Source organism: Athene cunicularia, unplaced genomic scaffold, assembly GCF_003259725.1.
Source record: "Athene cunicularia isolate RWA unplaced genomic scaffold, athCun1 SCF_18, whole genome shotgun sequence".
Lineage (NCBI taxonomy): Eukaryota > Metazoa > Chordata > Aves > Strigiformes > Strigidae > Athene > Athene cunicularia.
This window is the reverse complement of record NW_020799244.1, coordinates 14687-40961: the sequence shown is the minus strand read 5'-3', so window position 1 is coordinate 40961 and position 26275 is coordinate 14687. Positions and strand designations below refer to the sequence as shown.

General features: G+C 51.2%; 1 pseudogene; it reads left to right on the top strand.

Moving 5' to 3' along the window:
* Positions 1-26275, top strand: part of LOC113490618 — a 71778-nt pseudogene that overhangs the window by 36663 nt on the left and 8840 nt on the right.

Sequence of the window (26275 nt, the reverse complement as noted above, 5' to 3'; positions counted from 1 at the left end):
AGCTGCTCCGGCACTGCTGTCTGGCCTCACGCCTGCCCTCCCTCCCCAGGCAGCCTGTGTGTCCCGGGGGGCTCGCAGGGTCTATCTGCCTCTGCATTGCCTCAGGGCCCTAAGGCGTGGGGCTGGGCAATAAATCCTATCCTGCTTCCCTGCAATCTCTGCAAATATTGTGGCTAATCAATAAATAGAACCATAATAGCAGGTGTATCAGGGATGGTTTCTTTCCTTGCAGTAAGGGTGGGCTCTGCTGCTCCGTAGTCCCCCCTGCTGATCCCACAGGCTTGACTTACCCCACCGTGAGCATCTTGACTTCTCAGGGCAGCTGCTGCTCTCATGGAGGAGTTCAAGGAAGCAGGTCCTGAGAACCTGCTCGATCAGTCGTTTCAGGAAGGGCTCTTCAGACTCTTCATCCCCCTGATGCTGAGCTGCCAAGGGAGCAGCACTGCGGCAGGCGAGGTGTGCTCCAGCTGCTCCCCTGCCCCCAGCAGCTGCCTCCTTTGGTGCTGCTTTGCTGCCTCAGTTCAAGTTTTGCCCTTTGCTGCTCCCTTAGGGTGCCTGGCCATTTATTGATGGGAAGAAGAGATGACTGAGTAATTTGGGAGATAAAATTTGAGATGCAGTCGGGTGCCAGGGTGAACTGCACATGTACCTCTGAGAGCAGAGGCTGTCCCTTAGCCTTGCTGGTGGGTGACTTGGGCATCCTGCATCCAGTTGTGCCGCTGAGCCCAAGTCTTATGTTCTCTAAGACAGAAAAGCTGCTGCTTTGATTTCCTGCTTGGAGATTGCTGCAGGATGGTGAGCTGTGATTTCCCTGTCCTCCCATTTGATGGCTGATCTCGAAACCGTGGCAGTTTGCAGTTAAGCTTATAGATCATGGTCCCTGCTCAAAGGAAGGAGCTATGATTGAAATTTTCACAGCAGCACTGGATCAGCAATGTTACAGCACGCCGACTGGCAGCTCAACAAACCGAACGAGATTAAATTAAGGGACAGCAACAGGGCAAGTAAAAGTTTGGTATCTTGTTCAAAACAGGAAAGGAATATGCTGTAATGCAGATGGCCATGGTGCCACCTTGGTGGTGGTATTAACCATCACATGCAAATTGCTGTTCCTGTCAAGTCAAGATTTCTTCTTGCTCTATGGGAGAAAAGCACATTATCTGAGCAAGCCAAGATGCTTTTTTTTTGTGGATAACAGTGCTGTGCCCTTCAAATGATATCTGCAATGTTATTTAGAAATGAGTGTTAAATTAACTTTCCAGGATATGGGCAACACTGGCCATGAATATGTGGTCTCTTCCAAGGTGAGCAGAACTTTTGAAGATAAGATGCACAGGCTTAACTCTTTCCAGAGCTGTCTCACCAGAGCCTCATGGTGCTCCAAAAGCTCACCTTTAGGCTTAAACCATTAGTTTAGGTTTTAAAGGCCACGTTTTGCTAATACGGCGGTACCAATTTGCTGATTTCCACCCAGTTTGGTCTTGCCAGAGCTGGAGGGAACCATTTATTATAGCCACCTGTGCCTGGAAACACATGGCATCAGTCATGAGCAGGGGTCATGGCCAGGAGCGTCAGTCTTGCCCCCTGGTGACGGATTGTTCCAAAACGTGAGGAAGGTGGAAGTCCCTCCCAGTGTCACACAGGCTTAGGTCCATCAGGCTTAAGTCCAGAGCATGTGGCTCTTAGAAAGGGGAGCAGAGGTGTGGAGGAGACCTTGGAAAAGGTGCCTGAAACCTGGCCACAGGGGGGAGTTTGGTTTTTGTCACGTAAGGTATCTTATATGAGTTCATGCCCTTTCAGAATTGCTGGTTTTCAGTAACGGAAGAAATTGTTATCCTGCTTGTCTAGGCAAACAAAGCTTGCCGTATCATGCTGCACCTGTTGGTTAACTGAATTAAAGAAGGATAGAATCTTCAAGACAATTATGCTCCTAGAAGCAAGAGTGACTCAGCCGGGTGCTTTTCCCAAAGGAAAAGCAGGAGGAGTTTGGTTATCAAACCAGGTGGCCTTGATCTCCCCAGCCCAGCAAGGAAGCGCAGGTGGGACCTGGAGGGCTGAGCTATGGCCCAGAGACAGAAATGGAGACAAGCTTCATTAGCTGACTCAGCAGTCTGCTATTGGCTGAACCAAGCTTGACAAGTTAGGCTCTGTTGTCAGCGGCAGTGAGTGCCACGCTACCTTTTTTTAGAGGCTCTGCCTTTTGATTTCATAAAACATCCCCTTGATGCTGTTCTGGGGCAGAGGCTAAACCAAAGTAGTCCCGATCTGTGCTTTTGCCGAGGAGATGCTCGTGCTGAGGTACCAGGTGGCTTGATGGTTGGTGGGAGCATCTAGCCAGCCTCATGCCCTGACCTCCACCTCCTGCTGGGGCTCAGGGCGGTCTGGGGCTCTCTTCTGCCACTGGATAAAGAGTAGCTTCAAAATGAAGAATGCGGAGTCCCCCACCTCAGGACTGCTGAAACACCTGGGACAAGGCTCTGTGCACAACTGATGTGGGATGGGGTTTTATTTCCCCTTCATGTGCAGCCACCATGAGGAGCAATGGGTCAGCTGACAAAGGTGTGAATGCTCTCTCACTAGAGCTGTGGCTTGGTAAAGTACAGCTGCATTTTTAATACTGAGTTATGCTTCCTCCTTCACTAGTGCAAGGCCAGAATGACCAGATCACTTAATTAACTAGCTTTAAGTTGCATCAAGAGAACGGAGTGTGGTGGCTCCTCAGTCATCCCTTAGGGCATCCATCCCATCCATCCATCCATCCATCCATCCATCCACCTCTCAGATGCACAGTGGTGTCTTATATCCAAATTCTGGCAGCTCTTATTCGCAGTGGAAATCTGTCCTGGGAGAAGCTAATGATCTCAGCATTGAACTTCTTGTATAAGTGATTGTTCTCCACCCTTGCCCAACACTCAGGGACTCTGTGCAAGCTCCTGCGGGGACAAAAATAGCCACTGTTTTTGTCTATCCAGTGCACAGGGCTACTGGGTTGTGTTCTGGAGCGTTCAAGGATAAGTGAGTAGCAGGGACGCTATAGAAGTTAGATCGTGGTCTTCAAAGTGGGGGAAATTTTTAGCGTGTCTCCAAGAGATTCCTTGTCTCTGGGACACAGCCTGGATCCATGTAGGCAGAAGCTGACCTGGAAATCTGAGTGAGTCTGGCCTGGCAGATCCTTTTGGTCCCGGCAGGTCTCCTGTTCAGTGGTGCACTGTGTTGCCCCATGCTGCCCCTTGGACCCACACCAAATGCTAGCAGAAAGAATGAGGACACGATGCCATTCCTGCTCCTCTGGAGTGGGCCGTTGGCCATGGCTCACCCTGGGAAATTCAAAGTCTGGCTCCATCGAGACAGCCTGTCGTTATTCCTCAGTCATAGTTTCTTGGTTTGGGCAACACTGGGTTAATGAAGTGAGTCTGTCAAAGGAAGGTAAAATACAGGTTGTAGAAGCTCCTGCACAGTTGCTGTTTCCAGCTTGGATTTAGAGAAATGGAGCCTCTCTGGTTTTTCTCCTCACATCTCCAGTCCTTCCTTTTCCTGCACCCCACAAGAGCCCGGGGCCCATGGTTTCCATGCTAAGTATTTGGCTTGTTTTACAGGCTCGTGAATGCTCGTGCTGGAGGATTGAACCCAGTGAAGGAGTGATTCCCTCTGAGACAGAGGTGTCTGTGGCTGTCATAGCAAGCTTGGATAACACTGAGAAATTCAAGGATGAGGTGAACCTGTTCATAGAGAACAGCCACACCTACATGATCCCCGTCCGGGCTGTTGGCATTGGCACCACGATTGTCACCGACTAACCCTTTGCTCCAGAGCTCAACTTGGGACCCCAATTCAGGTAGGATAGCTTCTGCCGTGGGCTCAGAAAGGAGCAGTTTTGCTGTAGTCCTTCAGGCTGGTTGTTCTTCAGCGCTCAAGGTCCTGGCTCTTGTTTTCCTGAAGCCACAGGGCTTCCTTTAGAAAACTTCTATGGCCATTTGAAAGTTGTTAGATACCCTCAAAAGCCACCAAAATGGAAACCACTTGTTAAATTGTCACTGACTTGTCTTTAGTTATAATACATATATTTCCTCACTTGAACAAAAAGAGATTTGGAGGAAAACAGCAGGTTCTGGAAGCCTCTGGGTGGAAGATGCTACATTACAAGTATAAACATATTTCCCTTTGCAATAATGTTGCTTGTTTTCCCTTCCCTGTGGAGTATCATCTTGCAACAAGCGGAACACCTTGGTGGTAGCTTGTTAGCAGGTCCTTGACTAAACTAATGGTTCTGTTTTGTTTGCCCTCTGCCCAGCAGTCCTGGAGCAGCAGCAGAATTTCTTTGCCCCGTGTCATCCCTCATTTGCTCACCTTCCCCCTCTCCCCTGCCGGGCTGCTCTTCATCAGACGTAGCCGCTTTTCCCTCGTCTCTCCCACCGGCTTTCCTCGGCATCACTGCCACAGTGGAGCCTGAGGCGCGGGCAGGCAAGGGTGGCTCTGGACCAGCTCTGGAAGGGAGAGGAGGAGAAGTCCACTATGTTTGGGTGGGATAAATGGAAAGTGTTAATTAAAGAGCTTAGCTCAAAGGAGGGGATTCACTGGTCCTAACGCCTCTGTCTGACCAGGCCTGTTCCTGTAAATGGGAGAAAAATAAGCTCTTTCAAAGTGCTGCCTGCCTTGTGTTGGACACCTCTTGGGACGAGAATAGTCTTTGTGAGGTTCCTGTTCCTTTCCCTGGCTGAAGAGTGTCATAGTGGTCCAGTCCCTAAATCTGGGGGTAGAAAGAGCAGGTTGATCCTCCTCTTTAGGACAGATTTTGGGGGGTTAAATATGCATGCAGAAGCCACCCACATTTGCAGGGACATTGCAAGGAGGTTGGTGCTTGTCCAGCGTGTGCTGTGCTCCGTGCAGCCACAAGTTGGCTACCCAACAGAGTGGGCAATGTCATTGTGATTTGTGTCATGGTCTTCTGCTCCCCTTCACGTCTTGCTCTGCAGACTCTGGAGTTGTTGCCTTTGCTGTTGGCTGCAGAGCTACTGCCAGGTGAGCTGAGACGGGGCCCGGGTAACATCTCAGATGAGTTGGGTTTTCCCAGAGCCACAAATTCTGCATCCACCCAGAGCTTCTCCAGGCTTTCATCTGTGCTGTCCACACCACAGAAACCATTTCACACTAAGCTTGTACGCATCATGTTTTAACAGTCTGTTTCAAAGGACGGTTTGTTCTATACTCTCAGGTCTGTGCATTTAGCTGCTGTGGCAGACATGCATTTTGTAAGCCGTGTGTTCTGTCCTTTTCAAAAAAACAGTAACTGTTCCAGGAACAATTCATGTCCTGGTCATGCTCAGATTTATAGAGGGTATAATAATTACTCCAGACAAGCCTGCAGTTAGTGTTTCTTTACATGAAGAAATCCATTTCCATTGAGTATTCATTGTGGTCTATATCTAGCTCTAGTTATTCATCTCTCGTCGTTGCTCCAACCCCTCAGCAGCCAGACCTGGTCTTGCTGCCATGTTTGATTTGGGGAAACTTCTATTGATCCTATGTTCTCACATTGCATTTATATTCCTAAACCACAGCACCAGCTGCACTGTTCAGGCAAAGGACGATATGTTGGGGGTGATGAGGTTGGATGCTCCCTAAGGAATGGGGGGTCCCAGGGCAGGGGCCCCGCCAGCGAGGCAAGGGGTGCCCAGGTCACCGGAGGGTCTCTAGGCTGGTGATGCTCTGTCTGCAGCAGCTGAGATGATGATCTTCATGCAGCTCTTCCTTGCTGTACACCAACAGAGCAGCTGCTAGATGCTGATAAACTTAGGGGCAAGAAAGGTCTGGCTTTTGCTGAAGCTTTGAGCGAGGTCAGCCTTTGTGGAGGTGCTTTTATTGCTGAGTGTGCAGTCAGGTAACGCCATCAGGGTGCTGAAGCTGGGTGACCAATGGGTGACCGTGAGATAGCAGCTCCCGTGACATTTTCCATCTCTTTTTCCCTTCCAGCCTGGATACCTGCTGTTACCACTTTAAGATAACAAACAAAGGACGGTGCACCCATCGGCTCTACTGGTCCACAGCAGGTTTTGGCTCGTTTCGCCAGCGTCATCGTGTCCCTGCTGTCAGCAGCAGCAAGGGCCAAGGTTCCTCCCAAAGTCCCAGACCTGCCCGCCCTGGATTTAAGGTTCAACCACCAAGGGTGGAGCTGATGCCAGGCAAAACTACAGAGATGGTGCTGGAATGCTTCTCCAGCACTGCGCAGGTGAGGTCCCCCCCAAGGGCTGAGCCTTCCTGATCAGGAACACGTGCTTTCAAGAAACTGTTCTAACACCACAAGTTACCATGGCAGCACCAGCTGCTTTTCTTGCTGGCCACCGTCAGTTCCTAAGGCTTTTTCATGTTTCCATGGCCACTGTAAACCCAACCTGCTGATACCAAAACACGGACTGAAGGAGATATTGCTACTTCAGGGGCAAATGGCAGGTTACAAGGTGTCATGTGCTGAGGCAGAAAGGAAGGGCAAAGAAAATAAGTTACATTTAGACTAGGAGCACAGGCAGAAAGCAAATAACAAAGTGCAAAGTAATTTATTTGGGGGAAGCAGTGAGTAAAACACAACACCTGTGAAGGAAGAGGGTGTCTGGGAGTAGCATCATTTTTCCTCTGTAGACAGGCGTGGGCAGAGGGCTTGTCTAGCACTGAGTCCTGGAGCAGAAAAATGAACACAGTGTGTCAGCTGTAGTGACTGGGTGATGTTCATCCACATGGGAAACTGTTTGTAGGGATCATTATAACTGACAGCTTGACTCTGTCAGTATTTTCATAACGGCTCACCCCAGTCTCTCAGGCAGTCCTGGGGTCCCAAGGGCAGCCAGGTCTCGCAGCACCCTTGGATGGCAGCTCAGAGTGGGAGATTTCAGCAGGGTCATGGGGTGTTCTCCTCCCTGGAACCTTCTTTCCAGGGGAAATCCTACTCTGCAGAGAAGCTGCCAGCTAACCCTGCTGTGCATTCCCTCTCTCCAAGACTGCGGGGCACAGATGTTTAGGCGAATGTGGAATAAATCTGCATCAAGTTCCTGCTGATAGTTGTGTTTTGAAAGGTGTTTTAAAGGGCTGCCTTGGTAGGTAGCTTGAGGAATACTTGATGACTCCCCTAGTTGACTGTGATGGGACTGTCCCTGTGCAGTTTGGAGCCCAAAGGTTTTGCTGAAGTGGGGGAAAGGTACCAGAAAGAAAATAAAGTGATCAGGGTGCTGGAGAGGCTGTCTTGCCTGGAAAGCTGAAAGGGGATCTGTGAGCTGAGCTGTGGCTACCTGGCTCCTGCAGTCAAAGCCAAGACCCTGGGAGTGGGCTTTCCACCTTCCTCGAAAATTGAGAACTTAATGCTCTTAAGGTCAGTCAGAAGCCCAACTCCCTGCATCGCACATGCAACACAGATAGTTTTGAGTCTATAGGCTCTGAGGAGGAGTTGGGTTGTGGTGTTGTATCAGAAGGAAGAGTGAGAAATGAAAGGAGGAATTTAGGGAACTGAAACCATGAGAAATCAGGAAAAAGTCTTAAGATAAAGAGCATCCAGCTTAAGCAGAGGGTTTTCATGGGAACTGCAAGACATCTCTTTCCTGGGGAGGTTTCTTTTAAAGCCAGCTCTAGGAGGGCACAGTACCTGCTAGGAATGAGTGGCCCCCACTTTACCTGAAGGCAGTCTGCCTGTTTGGGTTTTTCCCATGGATCTTGTCCACTAAGCTTCCAAGGGAGGGTTTGCTAGCATTGGCCCTTCTATCACCTGTTTCCCTTAATATAATTGAATTTTTTTTTTTTTTAATCAGTTCCTACAGCTTTCTGTAAGTATTATGCTTGGCAGTGGGACGAATCAAAACAGTAATAATTTGGGGCAGGGACTATTACAATGGTAGGCAGCACATGACTCACGAGGGCTTTTTGTGGATAGTGGGGTGTGGCATTACGGATGTTTGAGAGCAGAATAAATGGGATGCAGCATAAAAAGAAAAGGGGGCTGTTGAGGAGCCCAGTGGCTGTAACCTGATGGTGGTAATAGGGTCTGTGGTTGGGTGGGTAGCAAACGCAGTGCGTTTTGGGGACAACCTGCTGGGCCCCACCAGGTGACGGGTGACTCCTCCGTGCAGGTGGTGAAGGAGTGGCTGCTGTGCCACGCTGTCATGGGGAGCAAGGCAGAGAAGGCTCCGATAATGGAAGTGGATGTACCGGCGAGTTCATTGCTCCCATCCTGCAAATGTCCTCCAGAGAAATCACTTTCCGGGTGCAGAAGGTAAGTCTCTGGATTTCATCCTGGCATTGAAGAGCATGGCTGGTGACTGAAAGCCTGGTGGGGCATGTGCTTGTGTTCGAAGGAGGAAGTTAAATGGCTTCTCCAAGTCCCTGGGGCTTTGACTATTGAGCTGAGCAGGACCAAGATTTGGCCATTAACACAGATAAATGTTTCGGTCCTCTGAGATCGGGAGCAGTCCCACCAGCTGTATTCTGCCCTCTTGATGTGGAGACAGAGTTGAGCTGCTGAGCAAAGGGCACAGGGAGAGATGTGTGGGACCCACGAGAACAGCGTGGGCTTTGCACAGCCACCTCATGTGCTGAGGCTGCAGGTGGGCGAGCAGAGTGCTGCAGATGAGCGATGCTAAACCCCCTCCTCACCCTTCCTGAGGGGCTTCGTAAAGTAAGTGAGGGTGTTTTTAGAGATGGGACTGGTTTTTAACTTCACCCAAGTAAAACTGAGATAACAGTTCCTCTACCAAGGGGGATCATGGCTGCTTCTAGAGAGATACCAGTTCCTGTACTCGGGGTGAAGGAAGGCTTCTGGGGATCCTCCAAGGCACGGTGATGTCTGAACACTGATTCTGTAGGGAAGCTGAGAAGAACTGAGATTCCTGTCAGCTCCTCAGGCTGATGAGAAAAACCTGTCATTTTGTCTGTTTGCCTTCTCTGCTCTTGGCATGGATGGTAGCTCTTTGCAATTCCCCAAGCTTCACCTTCTTCAAAGGACCCGCAGACATCCTTCAGCTGCCGTGATGATAACACCAGCGCAAAGCAGGTGCCCCTTAGCCTCTGGATCCTGACTCCTGCATCACCTTTCTCATGAGGTGTCTGAAAAAGAGAAGATATTTCATTATTTAGTTTCTGTGTTTTCAGTTCTCTCCTCTGGTTCCCAGGCTTCCAGAGAAGCACAAAATCCTGTGAGTGGACAGTTCAGTTTTAATTAGAAGCTTTTCAGCTATCCCTGTTGTCTGCCTGTGGTCTGCTTGATACCATGCGCTCAGATTCATTGAGTGTTATCACACTGCAGCTGTTTGATATCAATACATCCAGAACCAGTTGCCCAAACACTGTCCAGTTTATATAAACCATGCAGGAAGCCCAGAGCAATGCAGAAACAGGAAGAAATAGCTTAGGCAGAGCCGAGCTTTGAGGCTACAGACAGCTTGTCACTGGAGCAGGGGCAGCAGGACACGCGTTGTGGCCCGACTGTTGAGGTTTCTCACTGGCTGTATGTGCCTGTAGATGCTCAAAGCCAACCTTAGGCTGCTGCAGGCTCCCCACTATGGGCCAAATCCTGCTTGCTTTTCTCCTCTGACCAGCATCACTGCTCTTATGAGGCTACTAGAGCTGATAAGGTTGTAAGAAGACTGTATGTGAGTGAAAATCATCTTGTGCCATTCTTCTTGAGAGAGGATACAAAACGGAGGCAAGTGCTCTGGGTTCACTTTCTGCTGTTGATCTTGTTCATGCAGCTGCCTCCTCTCGGGGTCCTATTCCCTCCTCTGTGTGCCAGAGTGTTTCCCTGTCCCCAGGGGATGCTGTGGTTTCTAAACATGAAAGGATCTGATAGAGGAAAAACCACCTAGAAGGGTAGAAACTAATAAAAATAGTAAATAGAGGTGTATGCACTTTTGGGGTTGAAAAACTTGAAATACATCAGAAAGGGAAGGAGTTCCATGGCCACTTCACGTTGCTTTTTTCCCTTGTGTCCTGTTTCTGTAGAAACCCGGTGATGTCCTAACTCTGCAGCACCAGCCTCTTTCTTTAAGAAACACCTCTGCCCTGCCACTCAGCATCGTCCTGGCCTTAGAGCAGCCCTTCTTAATCTGTGACGCGGAGCGGCAGCCCCTCTCTGCAGACGCTCAGGTGAGCAGCCGTGGGCCTTCCCGCTGTGAGGTTTGAAGAGGGGGGGTGTGGTGGTATGTTTCTGTTGGGAGGTCCTCTAGTAGTGAAGTTTATTCTTTAGACTCAGCAGTAGACTGTCCTGAACTAAGTCAGATTTGAAACCAGCTGCTGAAGGAAACAAAATATCATCTGAAATGGGGAAATACATCCTGGCTCTAAGACGTGAGGAGAGGGGAGCAGGCAGCTAGGCCTGGGCAAGCCGTGTATAATGGTGTCTCTTGGAAGGCATCGAGCTCTCCAGCAGCTATTCTGATACCCTCCAGAGCAGCTGACTTTCTTCAGGGGCAGCCCTGCCTTCAGGAAGGCTGAGGAGGCTCCTCCAGCCGCTGCCTGGCCCCTGCCCTGTTGTTGGTGGAAGGTGTTGGACATGGGCTCTGCTAAACACTTGTAGGCACGTCCACCACTTCTGTGCTGTGCCAGTGACTAGCCCCTGCAGGGGTGAGGCTGCAGTGCCATGCTGCTTGTGCTGTGAGGGCAAAGGAGTTCCTCTAGAACTTGGGCAAAAGGCCCTGGTGTGCCAAATGGTGATTTAGTTGTGTATTTAGCACATCGCTCCTGTGGGTCCTGAATTCAGCAGTAGAATATTTTCCTCATGGATTGATGCAGAGCACAGTGAGATGAGCCTGAGATGGTCTCAGACAGAGCGTGGCGGGGCTTGCAGTCAGGCATATACTGTAAAGAAAATGCAGGATGAACTGAGAAGCCTATGCTGGGGTCACACGTTGGAACATTTCCACATTTTGTGCTGCCAGACCTTGGGAATTCATCACACTGGTGATTAATGCTCTTCATATCCTTGCAGCCCATGAAGCTGGACACAGGGGAGGAACTTCATCTCTCCATCAGATTTAACCCTGCTTATGAAGAAGATTTGTGTACCCGGGTAGTGGAGAAAGTTCTGAAGATAGTTTCTGGAGCATCTTCATGAGGAGCAGGTCACCATTCAGGGAGAAGTCTGCTTCCCAAATCTCCATATCCAGCCCACGGCCCTGGACTTTGGCTGCATCTTGAATGACACCAAAGGTGTGCGTTACATCGAGATGACCAACTGCAGCCCGCTTCTTGTCCAGTACCACTGGTCCTTCCTGATGGACAGCCGCGTGAGCCAGATGAGTTATGTGCCCCTTTGCTCTCTCCTTGAAGCTCTTCTCCTTCCTCGTCTCCTGTTTGTCTTTGCAAAGACCAAGGCTGTTTGCTTGTGATCTGACAAATTGCTTTCAACTTTCCCTTGGGGAGTAACACCTCCCAGCCATGGTCAGGCTTAGGTGCTCAGGGAATAAGTGATCACCAGTTTGACACTGGGAAGGAGACAACATTCTCCAGCCAAGCTGGGGCTGTGAGATGCTACCAACATTTCCTGCATTGTCCATAACCTAGAGTCCTGCTTTATTTCTGGAGCTATAAACCCATACCTAGGCACTGGGACAAGCAGATATATGATTTTTCTTCCCTGCCAACCCCATGTGTTGTTATTTTACACTAAGAACCTACACAGGCATTGCCACCAGAACCATGTGCTGCTGCCCCAGTCTCTTGCTGCTGCTTTGCTGTAGCCCCCATACTGGTTCCCCTGGGAAGGAAGGCTGCTCTTGGAAAGCTGCTTTCTCAGACCTTTGCAGCCTAAGGCGAACACCACACTGGTGAAGTGAGTTTTCATCTGTTAAACTGCACATCACATTCCCCAAACAGCTATTTAGTGTCTTACAGGAAAAGGGCAGATTCTGCTGCAGCTGTGGGTGCAGCTGTAGGTGTTGGTGGGAGCACTTGTCTGAACATCCTGGGAAGCAGGGCCAGCCAGCGCTGGGCTGTGGTTTCCAAGCCCAAGAGCAGTCGTGCAGTCATGCTGGAGCACATTTATAAACACATTTCTAGCAGTTCCTCCCGCTGTGGCCTCTCTGCTTAGTCAAAAGTCTAGTCTGGGCAATTTCAATTACAGCAGCAAATGTTTTTTCCATAATGCCCTAGGAAACCCAGCAAAGTTAACCATTGTATGTTGAAGTGCTGCCGTTACAAATAATAGAGATCATTGATAAACAGGTTTGTTTAGGGAATTGGGATCTGGCTCAGAGGAGACAACCTACTGGGAAGTGGAGATTAGCTGTGGCGATGAGGAGAGCTTGGGGGAGAAGACCTGCTCACAGCCAGATCTTACCGAGTAACAACCAGTCTTTTGTGTGGCCCTTCTCGATGCACGGCACCTGCCAGAACAGACCCTAAAATGCAGAGGAAAGCCCACAAAAGCAGGTGGAGGGAGGTGGGCAGGGAAGGAGGAGAGCAGAGCTGTAAGCTCAACCTGGAGGCCCCTGTCATCTCCTGGTAAATTACATTAGGGTTTAATTGCAAGCTAGAATTAAAATCTAATTTTCATGATAGAACAATGCATATATTTTATAATAAGAGTGAAGCAAGCATGTTACAGCAAAGCCTGTGTGGAATTAATTCTTCTGGGGCCACTTGCTGGCCATTTGCCTGTCTATCTTTACTCTTTTCTTTTTTTAGAACCAACTTAAGTTTTTGGAAATGTGAATGCTGAATCAGTTTTCAGCTTCTAATTACCTCGTCTCCACCTAAACTGGCTTTGGACGTGAGCCTGCAGGTACTTGTTCTTCCAGGGGATGCCAAGTCACCCAACTCTGTGGAGTCGGGAGCAGTTGAGAGTCCTGAGCATCTGGCAGGATAGTGGCCTCTGCTCCGAAGGGTTTGGCGTAGCCCCTTCACTGGCTCGTTAGCACTGGGGACATTGTGGCAGCTCCCTTTTCTGCTCTGTATGTTAATTAAGCAGAAATGTACTTTCTGTGGGTCCCTCAGCAGACACCATGTGATTCTCCGTGGCAGAGCTGGAAATGAAGATGGTCTCCAAGCTACTAACACCTCAAGTTGCTCATTAAGAACCTGGCAGAAGGGCAGCATATCAGATATTATTTCTGGTCCACGTTAAGCATTGTTAGGATTCTAAATTATCAGATCAAACTCACCCAGTCTACAGCAAGGGAATCAAACATCAGGTCTCATGAAGGTGAGATCAATAGAGTTTAACCATCCATCCATCTGACCTTGCTGGAGCCAATCATCAGAGACTCCCACCATCAATCAGACACACATATTTATTTTGACCAGAAGAGAAAAATGTTCTTCTGCCTCTACAAGACGGTGTGCTTAGATCTTTTTTGCTTCGAATTGTTCAACCTATTTTTCCTATGTACCCTTTAATCACTGCTGCTACTTTGAGCAGAGCAATCATATAAGCAACACAGTCCAGCTATTGCTGTGTGGTGGGACATGCCCAACTCACGCCAACCCATGGCCCTTCTCTGGCACTGCTGAGCTATCAGTCTCTCATGGTGACTCTTCTTCTAGACCTCTGCGTGGTTAGAGAGAGACTAAGAATACGTTCTCCTCACCCCCTGGGCCCTTGATAGCTTGAAGCTGAGTTAAGCCTTTGCACCACGATGTTTTCTGCAGCATTGGAATGGGTCTCCAGTCACCAAGCAGGAGATTGTAGGTCTGGAGTCAAATTCAGACATTTCATCATACTTCTTACCTTAAAGGTTTCTTCCCAAAAGACTGATTTGTCCCCCTTTCTAAGGGCAGTATCCAGCTCCTCAGCTTTGTTTGGGTTTCCCATCAAAGGGAAGACATTAAATCTCAAAGGATATAGAAGGATTTTCTTTGAGACCTGTGACAAAGGCTGCTGAAGCCTCATCACCAAATTTCACTGTTCTCTAGAGTTTTCATCCTCTATTTAGGACCTGTGCCTTGTCATTTACTTTGAGCCTTGCTGTTCCTGCATCACCTCTTTGTCCCCTTCATGCGAGACATGTTTCCTCCCTGGGACAGAGCTGACACACACCGAGCAGTCCGAGTGCCAGGATGGATCAGCAGGGAGCTCTGCCCCTCTGTGGCACGTGTCAAACCCCCTCTGTGAATTGATCTGGTGTGTCTGGGGAGTGGGAACTTAGCTACAAATCCAGCATTATGAATTGCCAGTAGATTCTTTGGGGGAAAGGTTTGTTGAGCTAAACATGTAGAAAATTACTCTTTCCTTTCCATCCAGGATTTTCTCAGCCAGTGTGTTTTGAACCAACCAGGAGCCTTTCTCCTCCCAAGTGGGTCTTCCTACAGCTTTAGTAACATCTCATTCCTCCGCTCTCTCTCCTTCTATCCCAGCCTTGTTACTGACCAGAAACCCCCAACTCTTGTTATATTTGATGGGGTTTCTGCTTTGTTGTTTTTGTAACAAGGAAGAAATGGAAAATGCAGGCAGTGAAAAACAGTGCAAGGCAAAAATCTGACAGCAGTCCCCTTTCAGCCAGCAGAGGGGAGAGGGAGCAACAGCAGCAGCAGCATGTCCATCTGGAATGCACCCATCCACCGTGCCCCTAGTGCTGGGGAGTATCAGATGGGTGACAGTAGACCATACCCCTCCTCACCCTCCAGTGCCATCAGCTCCTCAGGGCAGTACGTTTTGGGCTTTGGAAGCCCCATGGGTGCTACTTTTCCTGCTTAAAGCCAGTGTTTTGGTCCCACAGTGGTTTCTTTGCCAAGGTTTTCTTTGGCCACAGTCACCAGTTCCATGTGCTCTAGGAGCCACTCCATGCTGTGATAGGCTCTGTTAAATGAGTGTGTTATAAAAAAATAATCTCTTATCCACCTGGTCTATCTCTTCATCCCTGAAAACAGCCACAGTGTGAAGACCTGCTGTTGCTACTGCCCTTGTAGCTGCGCAGGAGCATTGATTCATAGAGTATCTCAAGTTGGAAGGGACCTATAAGGATCATCAAGTCCAACTCCCTTGTCCTCGCAGGACCACATAAAACGAAATCATATGACTAAGAGCATTGTCCAGGTGATCCTTGAACTCTGACAGATTGCCATGCTGCTCGTGGAAGCAGGTGGGCTGTCTTTGCCAGCTCAGAGAACAAGAAGCAATTGGGTTAAGGCAGTATGGACCCCGTGTCAGAGTTCAAGGACAGTGGGTTTCAGCAGGAGCCAAGGAATTTTGTGCATCCAAAGATCAAATCATGTGGCTTCTGCTTAAAGGTGCTGACGAGCTTTGGTTGCTGCCTCAGGAATGTGAGACACTTAAATTCCACTGCATCCATTCCCACACAATTTCTGCTTTCAAACAAGAAATCAGAATTCTCCCTCATCTCTCAAAACTGACATTTTTTTGACTTGGATAAGTAAGTGGCTGTTGAAATTGCGTATGAACTTCGAGTTAATTAATACTTGGTCACAGTGGGACTGCTCTCTGGATTTAGATGAATGCCAAATCCAGCTTAATCCCTTGCAGCGTGTGCAAGGCAGGAGTTAGAGGTGTCGGGTCTCACCGCAGCAATGTTGCTTCTCTGTCTTTCCGCTGCCTGGTCTGAATTTCAGTGGGTGGTTCAGTAAATACACAAACCTTAGCTCAGCAGGGGAATTTATCCCAGCAAAGAAATAGGCTTCAGGGCCATTTGGATGAAATGCTGTTCAATAGTCACTCTTGATGAGGGCAAACCCTCACCACTGCCTTCCTCAGCTGCTGGCCAGCTGGCCCAGCTCAAGCCCAGTGTTCCCACACGGTGCACTGGGAAGGCTTTTGGTTTGTGCCTATATTATATTATTTTGTTTTCAGCTGCAAACACCCTTGAGCTGTCTGTAGCTGGCTCCAAACTGCCTTTTTAATATGCATCTGATGGCCAGAAGGAGAAATAAAGGTGCACTGTAGGGGCCTGTAGGCTGTTTGGGTGCCTCGTGGTCATGTGGCCTCGGGGGCTTTTCCCTGTGATGACCTGAGAAGAGCTCGTGCTTTGCTGAGAGGCTCGTTTTAACCCAGTGCTGTGGCTAGTGGGGGCACCAGTGGGTGGTCCTTGGGGGCCTGGGCAAGGATGCTCCACACGTGGGTGCCATGCACTAGGGAAGCAGTCTCAGCACTATTAAAACTCTTGTATCTCATGCAAAGGGTTGGTGGCTTCTGGCTCCTGTCCCTGGTGCTGGCCGGGCTGTGGGGAGCTGGGGCACTCCTCTTGCAGCGCTGCAGGGTTGGGGGGATGGTCCTCATGTTGATGGCTCTGCACAGCCTCAGCCAGCCGGGTCACGTCATCCTGTGTGAATCTTCATGTGTAGTTTGCAGAAGCGGTGTGATTTCTAGCTCCTCTATTCTAGGGGGCGGGCGTGGGAAGCTGTGGCCCTAGCAGTGTCAGAAACCAAAAGATAGGCTGAGATATTTTCTCAACATCTCCGAGGTTGGGGACAGTGGGTGACACAAGGCTGTCCTGGCCTTAGCAGGAAGGATTCCTCTCCCCCTGGTGTCAATCCACCCGTGCTGCCATTAAATCCCCACTGTTAATTCCTGGATGCATTTTGTGTCACCTGAGGGGTGGCCAGGTTGGGTGAGATGGACCTGGAGGGCTTAGCCCCTTGCTTTCAGCCCCTCCAGCTCCGGGCTGACCTGCTTATGTCAGGAGGCTCCATCTCTCAGCTCCATGGTGCTGATGGAGGCACGTCCACAGCCCTTCGCCCCCTCTGGTTTGGGATGGGTCCTCTCCGCAGGTGAAAGAGCTGCTCTCTGCTCCTTGCCTTTCTCCCTGCATTCACAGCCTTGGCCAGGAGGTGCTGGAGGGGAAGAGCTGCCTAAAGCTTTGGCTGATGCTGAGCATCTTCCCCTGTCTTCTCCGTTTTGAAGACCAGGATCAGATCAGCACCAGAAAGATTTCTTGTCCCAGGGGTCAGCTTTCTATTGACACCTTGGGTTCCTCCCTCCCTTCCTTTTCATGTTACATTTCTTATTGTTCATTTTGATCTCCCTCATTGGAAAAAGTCCCTCATCGTGCTTTGTGGTTCTCCACAGCAGGACTCACTAATCACATCATCTCCCAGCACCAGGTCCCAGAGGCTTCTGCTTTAGAGTGAAAAATATTGTTGTCCAGGCACTACAATCCCATGAAGTTGCCTCAAACCATTCTATTACAACTGAGGGTAATTTCATAAGTGATTATGGATTTTGCATCTCGGGGGTTTACCTCTCCTCGGAGGCTGTGCTTAACCTGCAGTATTTATCAGAAGCAGCTCTGAGAGCTGTGCTTTCATTTCCTGGCTAGGAGGGGTCACAGCTAGCAGTTTTGGGACAATCACCATGGCAGTGGCCAGACCCATACGCTGAACTGGTGCACGGACTGGTGTGTAGCTGGAGGGCTTCGAGGTGCTCCTGGCCCTGGATGTGTCTGCCCCTGCGCTGCGGGCATCTCCCCGTCACCAGGGACAGGCAGCGTTCAGCTGAAGGCTGCCCGGAGGCGCAGTTGTTGCAGATGAGCTGGACTGATTTCATCCTGAGGCAGATGCCCAAGTTAGTGGCTGCTGGAGGTGTTGAGCAGGTGGGTCACCCCTCAGGGCACCCCAATACTTGTTAAGGCGCCTCAGCTGAGAGGAGGGAAGGTTGCACTGGTGAGACTGGAGATGGGCGATGCTCCAATTCCAGTTCAGCCAGACCCAGTACAGCGTGCCTTCGTCCCCTCCAGCCCTGCTTTGCTCTTCCACATGGACAGTGCCAAGGTGGCCTTTGGGGTCACCCATGGGGTCCCAGTAGCAGGCAGAGGCAGGGCTGGGGGGGGATGATGGCGCTGCTGCTGATCGGTCCCTGCTTGGGGCAGCTTGCCTGGGCAGAGCCTTGTTCTTGCATGTGGCTGCAGGAAGGACAAGTCAGGTGGGATCCCTCGGGGGTTGTGAAGAGCAGAGCCTCTAATCCAGAAATGGAAACCAGCCTTTAATGATAAGCTGCAAAGCCAGAGACAAATACTCATTTGGGAGCACGTCATTAAAGGCCCTGAGTTCCCATCTGGGAATGAAGCACCCACAGTGCTGTAAAAAATGGGGCTTGTTTTCCCCCGGGAACACTTGCAGATAGGCGTGGTGACAGGCAGGCACGGTTCCAGCGTGTCCCTCCATGGGGCATTGGAAGGATGAACAGAGTTACTGTGAGCACCTGCTGCGATTTGAAACAGGGAATATGGTCAGAGCCACTGTTAATGTTTGAAAATGTTAAACCATACACTTTTTACTGACACATGTTGGTCAAACTATCAACTCAGTTCTGTCAGTAAGATGAGCTGTGGAACTGCTTTGCTGAATCATTTGCCAAATTGGTCCTCAAATGGTTTGCGTGTAGAAGCTGCTGGGGAGGTGGTCATGCCGTTGTGCATGCCACGTCGGTTACAGCCTTGTTTCAGCGGAGCTGCTGCTCTTTTAGTGCAAGGTGTGGCTGGAGCCGTTGTGTCGCAACCAGGGAATCCCGGTGGCACAGCAGGGAGTTGAACCTTGTCATCGGCGTGTGCCATGTATTGATTACAAATGCCCAAAGCTCCCTTCCCCAGAGCACCAATCACTGCTGCTTCGGCGCTCCTCCAGGATCAATGTGCTGTTCAGCCGTGAGTCTCTGCCCGGAGTTGCTCAGCGGGTCTTTCCACACTGCCCCGCGTGTGGGGGGTGTCCCGTGCCGGGCTCCGTGGGTGCCCCCGCATGGTGCTGGGCTCTGTCAGGGTTAGGGCGCAGCAGGCTCCAAGCTCTATCCCTGCTCCTGCCTTACGTGACTGGAGAAAGCCTCGGGCATTGCTGCTTGCTTGTGCTGACCTGCAGCTGCGGGTGGTGTCAGGGGAAATATTCCGGATTAGCACCTGGTGGAGCTGCAGAAGTTCTCTCTTTGGCCCTCTGGGTGGGGGAGGCCCAGTCTGCACTGTGGGTGCTTTCAGGAGGGCACTGGCGGCTCTGCACTGGCTTGTTGCTGTCCGGATCCGCCCCTTTGTGTCTCAGACTCATCTTTTTGCACAGTTTGTGTGTCTCTTCCTTTCCTGCTGTGATTTTTACCTCCCTGCAAGGCTTTCACCCGTGTCCTCTTCCATTTCTCCTTGCAACCAGTTGCCAGCTGCCTGCACCGCCGCTACACCAGCGTCATCCCTAGGCAGCCCTGTATGCTGACTTGCTCCATCCTGGTTTTGGAGCTGCTGGGTCAGACCCATTACTGAATTCACACCAGCAGTGCCCAGCCGGGGGCTGCATCCTGCCGAGGAGCTGCTTGTGCAGGCTTCCCTCCCTCCCACTGCAGGTCCACAATCAAAGTCATGTTATTTTCCAGGTTCAGCACTCCAGTACCTACATTTTTCACTAAACCCCAGTCACCAAAGGAGGAGGGAGCCTTGTTGGAGTGCTCGGTGTCTGCAGGGAGCAGCTGCAGGGATGGAGGTGTGGAGGAGCCAGCTGAAGCCATGGGAGCCACAGGGAATCCTGCTCAAGAGCCAGAAGATGCAGATGACTCCCTGGAAGCAAAGGTAGATTTTCTTGTACACCTACTGCTTGCGTTGCCTCCCTCATCTTGCCACCGAAAAGCCGTGCTTGTGCCAATCCCCCTTTTTGCTGCCCTGCTGTCATGTGCCCTGAGGGTGGGCTGGGCAGCAGAGCCAGCGGCTGGACATGGGGCTTCTGGGGAGGGAGAAATTGGCTGGTTTTGCTTGGAGAAGCCCACTGAGATCCTACAGACCTATGCCGAGTTTGGGGGTTTTTAGCTTGTTTATACACTGTAAAATGAGCCTTTTATCGGCAGCATGATGTGAAGGCTTCCAGTTTCCTTCCTGTGTCAAGCTGTGCCAAGTACGGTGATCTCCAGGTACCACCTTCTCACCCCCAGCTGGAGCCGCTTGTTTTTATGTCTCTGCCTTCACCCAAGACCTGCAGTATTGCAGGGACGGCCACAGAGCTGTCTTTGATAAAATGAGACTTTTCAAAGTCACTGTCTCTTCCTCCTGGCATGAAAAATGTCTCTTGGTCTGCTGACCTTCCTGGTGAACCTCGGTGCTTTGGAGCTTGACGTCCGTGCTAGTGGGAACTGGTGCCTTGTTCTGCATTGTGTGGGACAGAGGCTGCTCCTGGGGCAATAAAAGAGGATGCAAGAAAGCATGGGAAGTTCTGAAAGCACTAGCATTGGCATTAAGTTCAAGGAGAGGAGTTGCACCTGCTCACATCCAAACTTGGGTCATTTTAACATTATAACAGCACATTTTTTCTGGATCAGGAGAAATGATACCCCATAGACTTAAAGAATAGCATGGGTGAATGTTTTTGGATAGGTGTGGAATCATCTTTATTTCCTGCTTTGTTGCCATGTATGCGGAAATAAACCAGAGAAATTCAAGTAGATGTGGCTAAGTAGGATCCAAAAGGCTTCAAAGGATATGTCTGGATTGTAGCTTCCTCTTCTGCTTGTGTGACTGTCAAGGCAATATCCATGTAACATACCTGGGGAGGTGGGAGACCGTAGGCCTAGGAAAGATGCGGGTTAGAATCTTTGGGAATAGGCACTTGGCAAAGCTTTGTTAGGCTTGAAAATGTGGAGATGAGAAAAAGAGCATGGAATCTTCTGATTCTGAGCTTCATCTACCGGGGAGATGTAGCCTCTGATTAGGTGTAAAGATTTCCCATAAATATTCTTGCAGATTCTGCTGATGCCAAGGCCCCGGCACAAAGCACTTCTTCACGTTACTGAAGAAGCAGGTATTGCCACAGTTCAAAAGCACTCACAAAGCCCTCACTTATTAAATAGGGGTCAGAAGCCCAGGGACGAGGTTCCTTTTGAAAGATGGCACCTCTGAGGTCAAACACCAGCTCTCAGCTGCTGCAAGACAGAAGAACATCTCTGCTGCTTTCTTCAGGAAGGTGCCGTTCAAGAGAGTGACCTGGTGGAGATCCTCAGCTCTCCAGCACTGATGGGTGCACAAGATGAAACCTAAGCACTCTTTGAAGTTGGATAATTGTGCCAAGCCCTTATTTTCCTGGTTTGATACTTCTTGCTTGCAGCTGTGTTCCTGCTTTTGTCCTGAAGAACCTAACCTGTCGAGGCATGGCGTTCTGAGCACGTTCCCTGGGCAGGAGTGAGCGAAGCTGGTCTGGCACAAGGGTGCAAAATGCCCTTGAGGTCTCTGCCAGGACTGAGGGCTGGGTGCACTCAGCTTCCCCATGCACGCTTGCATGTAGGAAGTGCAGGCAGAGCCCGTATCTCACCTGTGGGCGGGCTTGAACCCACACTCAACGGATGGCACGGACATACCCGTACTTGATTTGCACCCAGGTCCCATCTCAGCTGCTCCTGGCTGGGTGAAGTGGTGGACCCTGCAGCAGAGTGCTCTCACCCAGACCAGCCAGCTGCTCGCTGCAGCCAATGGTGCTTGTTTTGCAGGTGCTGCCATCCCCTGCTGAGGAGCTGGAAGGGGCTGTGGAGACGCAGAGCCTGGTGGAGATCAACAAACAGATGCAGTTGGTGGAGGCAGAGCCCGTCAGCTTGGGAATGGAGGAGGTAAGTGGGAATGAGTCTTGTGCCATGTTTCCAGTGTGGCAAGCAGTTCTGTAGCCCCCCCTCCCCACTGGTGGCCCTTGATGCTGTTCACAGAGTGGCCTCACGTCCCTCCAAACCCATTGCACAGCGCTTGCTGAAGCAACTGGTCACTGGAGAGGCCACGCAGGACATGTCGTAGGGCTGACCTGTGCAGCAGCTATGGAGGGCATTATTCATCTTGTTGCTAATCAAGTGGTCAACAGGAAATTTCTGTGGTAGCTTTTGCTGTAGCATCTTGATAGCGCACAGCATGAGAATCGGAGAAATTGAAAAGCATCAGGAGTCAGATGAGCTGGGCTGGAGTCCTCCCCCCAGCTCTAAGAGCTTTCACCTCTGAATACTGTGTTTTGCTTAGGGCAGTAAAAGGTGCTTTTAAAGGCAAGTTCTGCCATGGAGAGCATTTCTTGCTGCCAGGAGACATCCCAAATTACTTTAAATATGTAGTGTATTGTTAATGAGGGAGCATAGGAGAAGTTTTTTCCCGTGGCCCCTCCACTGGTAAGTGGAATGAATACGGGTTGAGATTAGGGTGGTTTTACCTGTGTTTGAGGAAGAGCGCCCTCCAGCCACATCTGTACTTTGCTCCAAGCCGTGGCTGCTCTTCTGCATCAATTTCCGTGCTCGACATCTTGATCTCTCCTTGCCTACCTCCAGGTTTTCGATGTCCTGCCGCTCTACAGTGTGCTGCAGCCAGGCAAGAGCCAGCGGGTCATGTTCACCTTCTTTGGCCACACAAATATTGTCACCCATGTCACGGCGCTGTGCAGGGTGGAGGGAGGCCCAACTTACGAGATCGCACTGAGTGGGGAGGCTTCACTCATCAGCTACCTCCTAGACGTCACGGAGATCGACTGTGGGCTGCAGGTACCGCAGCTTCTCTTGACAGAGGTCCTTGTTGTGAAACCATCACCAGCAGGTTGCTGCCACCTAGGGCTGGGGCTCTCTCCCCTTCCCAACTACTTTGTTGGCTCTATGGCTTGGAAGAACAAACTTGGAGTGATATGTCCTGCATCCAAGCTGGTTTTTAATGACCATCTCCCCCCCCCCCCCCCCCCCTCCAGCTGGAAATTCCTCCTCCTCAAAGTAACTAACGCTGCCTCCCAGGGCAGGCAGGGTCCCAGTGGTGATCTCCAGAGGGATGTGCCCCAAGACATCCATCTGCTGATCCGCTCCTAAAGCCTGACGTCCCAGGAGGCGCTCTCTTTTAATGTAATCAGCAAAATAAACCAGGGAGGAAGTTAACTTGGGCTTCCCAGTCACTGTAGCTGGAGAGAATGTCCTACAATAATCCCTACTTCTTTTCGGTCAAAACCCCCGCAGATATTTCCAGCTGTTGGCCCTGTCTCCCATTTTGCTGCCTCTGCAGGTGCTTTTTCTTCTGCGATGTCTTGATGCCACCTCCTTTGTTACAGCTGGGTGTGAGATGACACACCATGAGGTGCAGAGAGCTTGTCTCCTCTTTGCTTTCCTTATGACTGATCTCTGGTTGGCATGGCCCCTCTGCGTGTCACCATCAGTGTCTGTTCCTGTGTAGGGCTAAGGGGTGCCCTGTGGTGGTGGATTCCCCAGGTTAACCGGGGAGACTCAGGTGCCCGTACGTCCTCTGCCTCTGCTTTTCTCCTGTGTTCATTTGCTCACATCCCAGTGAAAGCAGAAGGAGGTTCCCAGTATCAGGCCTGTGCCTTCAGCTTGCCACTCCTCTGTCCTCTCTTCAGCTGTTTAACAAAGTCACCGAAGCAGAGGTCACCCTGCAGAACAGAGGGAAGATGGGATTCACCTACGTGGTGCTAAATCCCAGCGTGGGGACCTCAGACAGCCCCCTGCCCGGCGTGCCCCTGGTCCTGCCCACCACGGTGAGTACGGAGGTGGTGCGAGTGACTGACCCTGGCTCTGGGTCAGGCTGACCAGGAGGGGGTTGTAGGGGAAAAACACAAAATTTAAAAAAAAAAGAAAACAACCCACAAAAGCAGGCAGGAGAGACAGGGCTGTAAGCAGCTGCTGCTGGGGGGCAGGGGTGGTCCAGCAAGTGTGGTCCTAATGGCCTCCCTTCACGGCCTTTGCCGGCGGGTGACCCTGCTCTCACTCAGCAGCCACCGGCCGGAGGCACCAGTGCTTCAGTGGTGTGGGCACCGGGGCTGGAATGTGCCGGCTCTCCTGCGGGTCACCGTGCCCAGCCTGTGTGATCAGACAGGGCTTAGTCCTTGTACCTGCCTGTAGCACACCCTGCCCGACCCCTGCCAGCGCTGAGCGGGACTTAAATCCTCTCTCACTTGGGCATGAAGCTGTTTTGGCAGAAATTGTAGCAGCCCCTGTTCCCATCCCCCACTCCCCCAGCTTTGCTGCTCCGCAGCAGCTCTGTGGGGCAGTGAGAGGGAGCCAGGCAGGAGCAGGGCTGGAACAGTAAGGAGAGGAGTTTGCAGCATCCCACCGTCCCAGCTTCTCAGTCCTGCATGGCTGTCTTTGGGCTGGAGCATTCCTGTCTAGTCCCTTTTTGCAGTGGGAAGAGGAAGCCAAACGGCGTTAACATCTCATGCCTGTCCCCTACAAGGGGTGACACACTGATGCCTTCTTCCTGCCAGCTTCCCAAGACCCAGCTCTGCTTGGCCCCGCACAGTCAGTCGCTGTAACAGCCCCACCGGCGCTGGCAGCTTGGTAGGGCTGGCTTTCACTGCAGCTGTGTTCTGGGGGCGGCTGTGGCCACGGAGCCACCCCCAGATCCCTTGGATGCCGTGGTGAGAATGGCTGCTGCCCCGTTTGACGTGTGCCACCCTCCCCCGGTGTCACTGGGTCCCTTACAGCCCGCAGCAGGCTTCCCGGGGCCCTGGTGGAACTTGGGACTTCCCAGCCCACACCTGCCCATGATCCTGCACAGCTCAGCAGTGCCCCCGGGGCTGCCCCAGGGAATGTGCTGCCAGTGCTGACCTCTAAGAGACAGCAGCTTTATCATGACTCCCTTTACAAGAGAGCTCTTGTCCAAGCTGCTTTGGCACTGGCTGGGGGCAGACAAAGACTTGAAGCTCTGGAAGGTTCCTGGCTTGTCTGTCTGTCTGGCCAGATCAGCTTTTGTAACAGTGACTGGGCAGGCAAAGTTGTTGGAGTTCGTTGCCCTTGAGATGAGGCCCTGACTGAGAGAGCAGGAGGTGTCATAGACACTGAGCAGCGAGACAGAAGGACCCCATCACCCCTCTCAACACGAGCAGGGGGGAGCCTTGGGAAGGACCTTTGCTAACCAGCCGCTGCCTTTCCTTCCCTCAGCTGGACCCTGGGCTGCAGATGCAGATGGAGCAGCTGCTGATAGAAGAACACGCCCTGGAGTAGCAGAAAGCCTTCACCTCTGGTCCCCCAGAGGCCACTGCCTTTGACCAGCACTCTCATCAGAGGCTTCTCAAGTTAGTAGGGGCTCCCGTACCCTGTCTCCAGGTGCCCCGAGGGTAACACCCAGCAGTTGACCCCCTGCTCCTGAGAGTTGGGAGTAGTGGGGACCTCAGAAAGGGTCTGATCCTGGTAGCTTTGCCATGCTCCCTGTGAGCAGCTGAGTGTCCTCACTGCCACAGAGCCACCCTGAGCTTTGGAGGTGCTCAGCTCCCCACAGGTGCTGGGTCCTGCTCTTAGGGCTGAGGGGGGCCAGTGCAGAGCATCCAGCCCTTCCAGACAGCACCAACACCATCCCTGCTGAGCAGCTCTGAAACAGGCAACTCAAATCTTTGTTCCAGCTAACAGACCACACTGAGCAAAAAGTAGGGAACCACAGAGGCTGACACACCCTTGACAAATCAGGTGGCTCGGATGCTGGTGGGACTGCAGGGCTTACCTCAGTAACTTCCCTCTGCTCCTCCATGAGGAGGCACGGGCATGGTAGCCTCCAGTTCGGGAAGATGCTCTGCAAAACAGATCACGTATGTGCTTTCCCGAGTGAGATTGCTCTGGGAAAGGCCCCTCCCATGAATCTTGCAGGTGTTGATTACCACATTTGTCGGTGCTGCTTTGGGGACAGATGTGGTTGCAGAGCAGTGAAGATTTCCTATGCAGGCAAATCCCATTACAAGGTCCTGAAGCACTTTCAGGCTGGGGCTGTACATGGGGCTTAGCAGTTTCACTGAGACCAGTGGAGGTCCACTGGACTTACCTGCACTGGCTTTCCATAGCAGAGGAGCTGTGACCGGTATTCATTTTAAACTAGTTTTATTTTAAGGCCCCACTGGTAGCTGATAAAACCTAGGTCCTATGCTCCTCCTGACTTAGCCAAGTCTTATTACCAGGTGGTCAGGCCTTGGATTTCATGGTCTTGAGTTGAGATTTTACAACAGTGAATCCAGAAATACTTTATTTGCATCTTTCATGCTCTTGGAAATGTGGCCAGGCTGTGGTTTAAGGACTGTCCTTACTCCTCCTTTCAGAGCTGAGCTGCCCGAGTACCTCCTGGACTTTGGGTACGTGATTCTTGGTAACACCCACACACACGTCATGAGGATCACCAACACCGGGCAGTTCCCTGTGTCCTTGCGCACTGACGGACGGGTCCTGCATGGCACAGGTAACCAGTGCTGGAGAGCCTTCGCATGGGCTCTAAGAAACTGTGTCTGACAGATTAGCTTAAGCCACTGGACATGGGGAGGTTTTTTGAGTGCTTGTATGTATAACTTTTTCCTCCTTGGGACCCGCTGCCTGGTGCTTTAGAGCCTGAGTTCTCCTGGCCAGCAGCGCTCAGAGACCCGGCCTGCCCAGGCCCACCCTAACACTTCCCTGCCAGGGCTGGGT